The sequence below is a fragment of the Mus caroli genome, chromosome 13 (assembly GCF_900094665.2).
Source record: "Mus caroli chromosome 13, CAROLI_EIJ_v1.1, whole genome shotgun sequence".
Classification (NCBI taxonomy): domain Eukaryota; kingdom Metazoa; phylum Chordata; class Mammalia; order Rodentia; family Muridae; genus Mus; species Mus caroli.
This window is the reverse complement of record NC_034582.1, coordinates 37,773,047-37,780,459: the sequence shown is the minus strand read 5'-3', so window position 1 is coordinate 37,780,459 and position 7,413 is coordinate 37,773,047.

Sequence of the window (7,413 nt, the reverse complement as noted above, 5' to 3'; positions counted from 1 at the left end):
AGAGAGAGAGAGAGAGAAAGAAAGAAAGAAAGAAAGAAAGAAAGAAAGAAAGAAAGAAAGAAAGAGAAAGAAAGAAAAGAAAAGATGGTATATTTGCATGATGGTGTATTACTCAGCTGTTAAAAACAAGGACATCATGAAACTTGCTGGCAAATGTCTGGAACTAAAAATTATCATCCTGAGTAAGGTAACCCAGACCCAGAAGGACAAACATGGTATGTATTCATTGATAAGTGGATATTAGCTCTAAAGTAAAGGACAACCATGCTACAATCCATAGATACAGAGTAGCTAAGTTACAAGGAGGGCTCAAGAGAGGATGCATAAATCTCCTTGTGAAGGAAACATGTCTGGTAGACATCTACCAGTGTAGACATCTCTGGTAGACTAGGCTGGGGAGTGGGTGGTGGTGGTGTCTGGTTACAGGAACAGGAGACGTCAGGTTGGGAGTGGAGGGTGTCTAGTTATGGGAACAGGAGTGATCAGGTTGGGTTAGGATAGATGAAAAGTACTGGGAGAGACAACTGGGTTGGGAGCCATCACTGGGATAAGCAATGGAAACTCCTAGTGCAATGGAAAGTCCCAGGAATTTACCAGGGTGACCCTAGATAAGACTCCTAGCAATGAGGGATATACAGCCTGAACTGGCCATCTCTTATAACCAGGCAAGACTTCCAGTGGAGGGATTAGGACACCAACCCAGCCACAAAACCTTGGACCTACAATTTGTCCTGCCCACAAGACATGCTAGGGTAAGGGTGGCACAGAAATTGTGAGATCACCAATCAAATGACTGGTCCAGCTTGAGACCCATGCCATGAGAAGGAGCCCACCCCTGGCACTGCCTGGAGGGTCATGACCCAGACACTAGATATCCCAGAGCCCTAAGATAGAAAGTGATTTCTAATGATAGTCTGCTATGTTCATAGATTGATACGACCCACAATTGTCATCAGAGAAGATTCACCCAGCAACTGATGGAAACAGATGCAGAGACCCACAGCCAAGCATTAGGGAAAGCTCAGGGAATCCTGCAAAAGAGGACAAGAAGGATTCTAGGAGTTAGAGGGGTCAAGGATAGCACAAGAACATCTACAGAGTCAACTAGGGCTCATAAGGGTTCACAGAGATTGAACCAACAACCAGGGAGCCTGCACGGGACTGACCTAGGTCTTCTGAGTATATGTTATTGTTGTCTAGCCTGGACTTCTTGTGGACCCCTAACAGTGGAAGCAGGAGTATCCCTGACTCTTTTGCAGGGTTTTGAGTCCCTTTTCTCCTACTGGATTGCCTAATTCAGCCTCACTATGACGGGATATGCCTAGTCTTACTGAAACTTGATATGCTATGGTTGATTGATATCCACAAAAGACCTGCCTCTTCTGAATAGAAACAGGGAAGTAGTGGTTACAGGGAGACATAAGTGAAATGGTGGGGAGGAAATGGGAGGAGAGGGAACTCTTCAGTTGGATATATATATATATATATATATATATACACATATACATATATATATGTATATGTATATATATGTGTATTTGTATATATGTATGTGTATAATGTGTATATATTATATATACAGCAAAAACATGAAAAATGAAAAAGAAATTCAATTTGAAAGTTGCTTTCATTTTCTTTTAATTAAAGCTCTAAGGGAAGCCTGGGTGTGTGACATTCTTTAGTGAGGTGTCTTCTTGCCTAATCCTCCATCTCATCCTTGTGGTAACATGTTAAAATGACTAAAGCTACCTGGCCTCTCAATACCACAGATATCCAGACAAATAGCACAGATCTTACTGAAGACAAATGTTTGGTGTAGTGGATTGAATATGCTTGGCCCAGGGAGTGACACTTTTAGAAGGTGTGGTCTTGTTGGAGTAGGTATGTCACTGTGGAGGTGGGCTTTGAGACCCTTCTCCCAGTTCCCTGGAGACAGTCTTCTCCTGGTTGTCTTCATAACAATATGCAGAACTTAATTGTAAGCCTCTATTGTTGACAGCATTCTATAATCGAATCATAACACATGGATGGATCAAGCTGGACCTGACCGGGAAGCTTCATCCCTACTGGCTAGTACCACACTGCTGGAAAGGGATGTGCATGCTACTGAAGGAGAAAACAATCACCAATATTACATAAATGTTTACACTTTGGGCTACAATAATGATTGGCCTGGCAATATTGGTGTGAATGTGATGGCGGTAGCCAACCGTTTTCTCTTTGCATTTAAGTCCCATCCCACAAAATGAAACTTACACCTGGCACCATTTATTGTGTCAAGGATCTGTGACAGGTCATAGGTCCTAGGGGAGAACCTACCGCTATTATTTTGTTTAATATACATATTAAACTGGCTGTTAACAACTTTCATTAGACTCATAGATTAATGCATCCCTCAAATTTCATTACAGAAGATTTCATTTGCAGCAGTGGGTTATTAATACAGACTCAAAACTTTCCAAGGTACAGAGCATAGAGCCCTGCAGGATGCTCAGCCCTAAAGGGGATGTATAAACAGAGTCACTTCCTCTCAAAGCTCAGGGAAAGAGTGTAAGACCCCGAGGTGGTAAATGAATCCAACAACCCAGTGACTTCTGCACACAGTAATGCATCTATATCTAAGAACTCATAGGAGCTGTGAGAGCATGCATCAGAACTGTGAAAGCCCAAGCAAGGACAAATCTCAGGATGAAGAGAATAGATGGACAGGAAGCCCCTCCCCTAGCTGAGATCCCTGGCGGGAGGCAATAGATTGACAGGAAGTCTCACCCCTAGCTAAAGAGCTATTGGCAGCAGTTATTGACCATGTTCCAGTGGAAGGCCACATGTTCAAAAATATTTGAGCAGCATACATTAGTTTTGACTTGTTAAAAATAAAGAGAACACAAAGTAGGGTGGATAGGGAAGGGGAATTGGATCTGAGGAGATTTGAGGGGTGGCCATGATCAAAACCCATTGTATAAAATCTCAAAGAACTAATAAAATTATATATGTATATATTAGGCTAAAAATCTGAGGGGAAGTGAAAAGGGAACAGAATAAGTTCAAGAAAAAAAATAAACAATGCCACAGTTGTAACTCTAATTATTTTTCATTCATATATTTTCTTAAAAAGCTAAATGAATTTGTCAGTTAAACTGTTGGTTGTTTTAGGTTTTGAAACATATCAATTTTAATTATACCTCTCATTAATCATGTATGGCCTTTTGTGCAATTCTTTCTTAAAATGAAGTGATCTTAGCTGTGTGTGGTAGCTCATGTCTAAAATCCCAGCACTTTGAAGGTAGAGGCAGGAGGATTATGAGTTCAAAGTTATCTCCTACAACAAAGTGAGTTCAAATCCATTTTGGGCTACATTAGACCCAGAATCCAACCAGCCAACCAACCAACCAAATCCTACAAAGAAAAAAAAGGGAGATGACCTCTCATAATGCCAACCGGTATTTGAAAAAAACTGTGTTGTGAAGTATTAGGGCTCTGAATATGAGCAGGCTCTGTTAATATCCATTACTATGTCTATTTTTCAATGATAGAAATAAAAATGGAGGGCAGAAGTTGGATCTTCAACTCATTCTCTCCCCTCCAATTAGGTGATTATTTTGAAATGTATCATTATTTTCACAGGACAGAGTTTGCAACATTCATTACATCCCTGAGTAAATCCATACAGCACAGATGAATTCCACAGGTCGCTAGGAAGTGGCAGCCCAATTGATAAACTTCCCCAGCACAGAAACTGAGCCATAACATTCCCATTAACTTTGTTTTGAGCAGTGATTAATGATACAGGCTAGCGACAAATCCAAGCTAATATAGATAGGGAGCTGTTATTTCCCTCATCCTCCAAAATTTGGCTATCATTGAATAAACATTCCTTTCCTTGGAAGCCTTCCTTCTTCCCCCACACTGGTATGCCAGCAATGTTGCCAACAGTCTATAGGAGGATATAGAAGGTATCCTGGCCTGACCTAGTGCCCCAGCCTTCAAAGCAAATTTCTCTACATGTTACTGTTAGTTCTATCTCCCCAACGTACCCATTCACATTCACAACTCCTTTGCTCACAAGGTATTTAAACTTTCTAAAACTAAAATACAAATTTAGAGCTAAACTTTCCACACATGTACACACGTAAGGGAACACGAGAATTTGGCTTCAGATAAAAGATCATCTTCCCAATCCGTGGAAAGAACCCATTATGGCACGAAGTTTGGTAAACCGTGCCATGAACTTTGAAACAGTTTTGTTAAATGCAGAGGACAGACTTGAACTAACCAAAGCTGGGTCTCAGTCACATGGCTCCAAAATATGACAACGTTGTGAGAGACAGACTGTTACCAGCACTGAGTGTTCACGCTGACATTAGTGAACTTGTTCCCCTGTAGTCAAACTTCCCCGAGGAAACACATCACAGTCAGAATTTGCTTAGACAGTACATGAGGGCCTCTGTGAACTGAGTGGTGACATATATATTAACCTCTCAGTGGGAGACCCTGAGCTTAGCAAGGATTTCAGAATTTAATGACATCCGTATTTGTAAGACACACCCCTGTCCCCGCCTCCCCTTAAGACTTGCTGAGGCATTAGCTGGAATTATATGTAACAGAGCAATTGGGTTTTTTTTGGTTCATATAAGACACAGGGGGTCACTAAGACACAATTTCAACTGAAAGATGATTTCTGTCCAAATAAAGGTTCTGAAACTATACTTGGCCAGATAGCAGAACAAACAAACAAACAAACAAACAAGTCCAAGAGGTGTGGACAAGATCAAAATTAGCTTTCAAAGCTAGACCCTGTCAACTGACTCAAAACCTTACAAGAATCGCAGTCTCAAGAATTATATTGGCGAGCTGGACTAATGGATCAGTCAGGAAAGTACCTGCTACATAAGGACCTAGAATCCAGTGCCCCAGAAGTTATATGAAAAAAAAATTTCTTTAATACCAAATGCTGGAGACGTAGGGGCAGACAGATTCCAGGGCTTGCTGGACCACTAGGTTAGATCAGAAAGCTCCAGGTTGGTTGAGAAACTTCAAATAAAAGGTAGAAAGCAATTGAAGAAGACGCACACACAATGCATACACACACATACACACTAACACAACACATACACACACACATAACACACATACACATGCACACATACAACACACATATTCACACACCACACCTTCCACACATGACATACACACAAAGAAATGTATACACATACCTATATACATAAACACAAGCAATATCAGTTTCTTGATCTCATGGCATCTGGTATTGGACAGCCCATTCTGTACAGTTTTTCTGATGTTATCTAGCAAATATCTAGAAATCTTGTCTGTAAGGACCAGTGGACCATGCTTACAAATAACAATCACAGATTTCTTTCCTTTTCTTTTCTCTTCTCTTCTTTTCTTTTCTTTTCTTTTCTTTTCTTTTCTTTTCTTTTTCCCTCCCTCCCTCCCTCCCTCCCTCCCTCCTTCTCTCTCTCTCTTTCTTTCTTTCTCTCTTTCTTTCTATTTATTAGATACTTTCTTTATATACATTTCAAATGCTATCCTGAAAGTTCCGTATACCCTCCCTCCACCCTGCTCCCCTACTCACCCACTCCCGCTTCTTGGCCCTGCCATTCCCCTGTATTGGGGCATATAAAGTCTGCAATACCAAGGAGCCTCTCTTCCCAGTGATGGCAGACTAGGCCATCTTCTGCTACATATTATCTCGTGCCCTGTGGAGTCTGTCTCTCCCCATCGCAACCATTATGAGATTTCACAGATATTCCCAAACAGGCATTTGTACAACGAACTTCAACTGCCTGACAGAAATTAAACTCATGAAGAAACATCCGTGTAGTATTGTTTCTGTGAGTAATTACTTCACATGTCAAAAGAGAAAAAGAGAAAGAAAAAAATAATTGGCTGTCTTAAAGTGTTGGGTAGAGCAAGCCAGTGCTTGCCCCTGGGGCTCTGGCTTCTTCCTAAGGTAAGATCAGGTAGAAGCAGTGGCAGAAGTTGAAATGGATTTTCATGCCCACTTATCTCTGCACGTGTTTTCAGATGGATGGAACATTCTCCCCAGCCCCTGCCAAAAGACTTTTCTAAGATGCTTTGTGGTGCAAAGTTGCTAGGGAACAGGGAGTTTCAAAATAAATAGTTCTTCCTTGCTTAAAGTGCACTGAGCGGTTGTACTTGTGATCATCCAAGTCCTTGAGGCTGGCACCGCATGGCGTGGCCTCGATGCATCTTTGGCAAAACCAGATCCATTAGTTGTTTTCCAAATGAGTAACGTGTTACAAATGTGCATGTGGCTATCCTTTGAAAGCATCCTAAGAATATAAAGAATGCTTTTTCCTGACCCTTCCCTGAGGGCTGCTCAACAGGGATTTGAGATGCTCAAGGTGATTTGCAGCCAGGGAGAGCAATGCATCGTGGAGAGCCCTGGGGGGTGGGGGTGGGGGCATCCCTCTGCTGTTTCCAGGGCTCGGCCCTGAACATGGGGCAGGCAACGATTCTCAGTTCTCCTAGTCATCCCAGTTGATGCTGAGGGTAACTTGGAACTTTTGGCACTGTGTTGCCAGATAAAAGCCTGCCATCGAGTCCTGTTTGAGCTGACATATCTGCTTCCTTCACAGCCAGAAGCCAATGATCAAGTTATCAATGACCTGTGTACAGTAAAGTCCATGTGGATCAATATACAGCAGGGAGATATCATCAAGACAGACAACAAAGAAAACAGAATTACACACATACATCTGATTTAGAAAATGATAATACATCTTTTAAAAGAGGGAAAGAAAGAAGAGTGACCGAGTGAAATAAGACAAACACCTTCGTAATGATATATCAGGTAGAAACTAGCTAGAAAAACGAAGCAGGGAGAACAAACCAGAGAAGGGTGGTTGAGGGAAGAGGTTGGCAGTTGGTTACAATTCTGAATAGTGTTATGGGAGAAACAGAGCTGAGCTGATGCTTGTCCCACCCAGGTCAGGATGAGTGAGAGAAGAGAAATATTCCAGATTCTTGTGGAAGCAGGACATACAGCCTAAGGAGTGTTGTAGGTAAGGACCCTGAAATAGGCATGTATATGCTATGCTGGGGAAGTGCAGTAGACTCTCTTACTTACATATTATGCCGACATGAAACAACGACACAGAAGCATACAGACACTGTGTCGCCTCTCTCTTGGGACTGTCTTCCTAGGCTAGATGCAAGTAAAGTCATTGTACCATGGGACTTATCTTTACCTGGAAGAGAGATATGTCTTGTAGAGTATAGTTTGTTGCTGCTGCTGGTGGTGGTGGTGGTTTTTTTTTTTTTAAGATAGAGTTTCTCTCTGTAGCCCTGGCTGTCCTGGAACTCACTCTGTAGACCAGGCTGGCCTTGAACTCAGAAATCCACCTGCCTCTGCCTCCCAAGTGCTGGGAT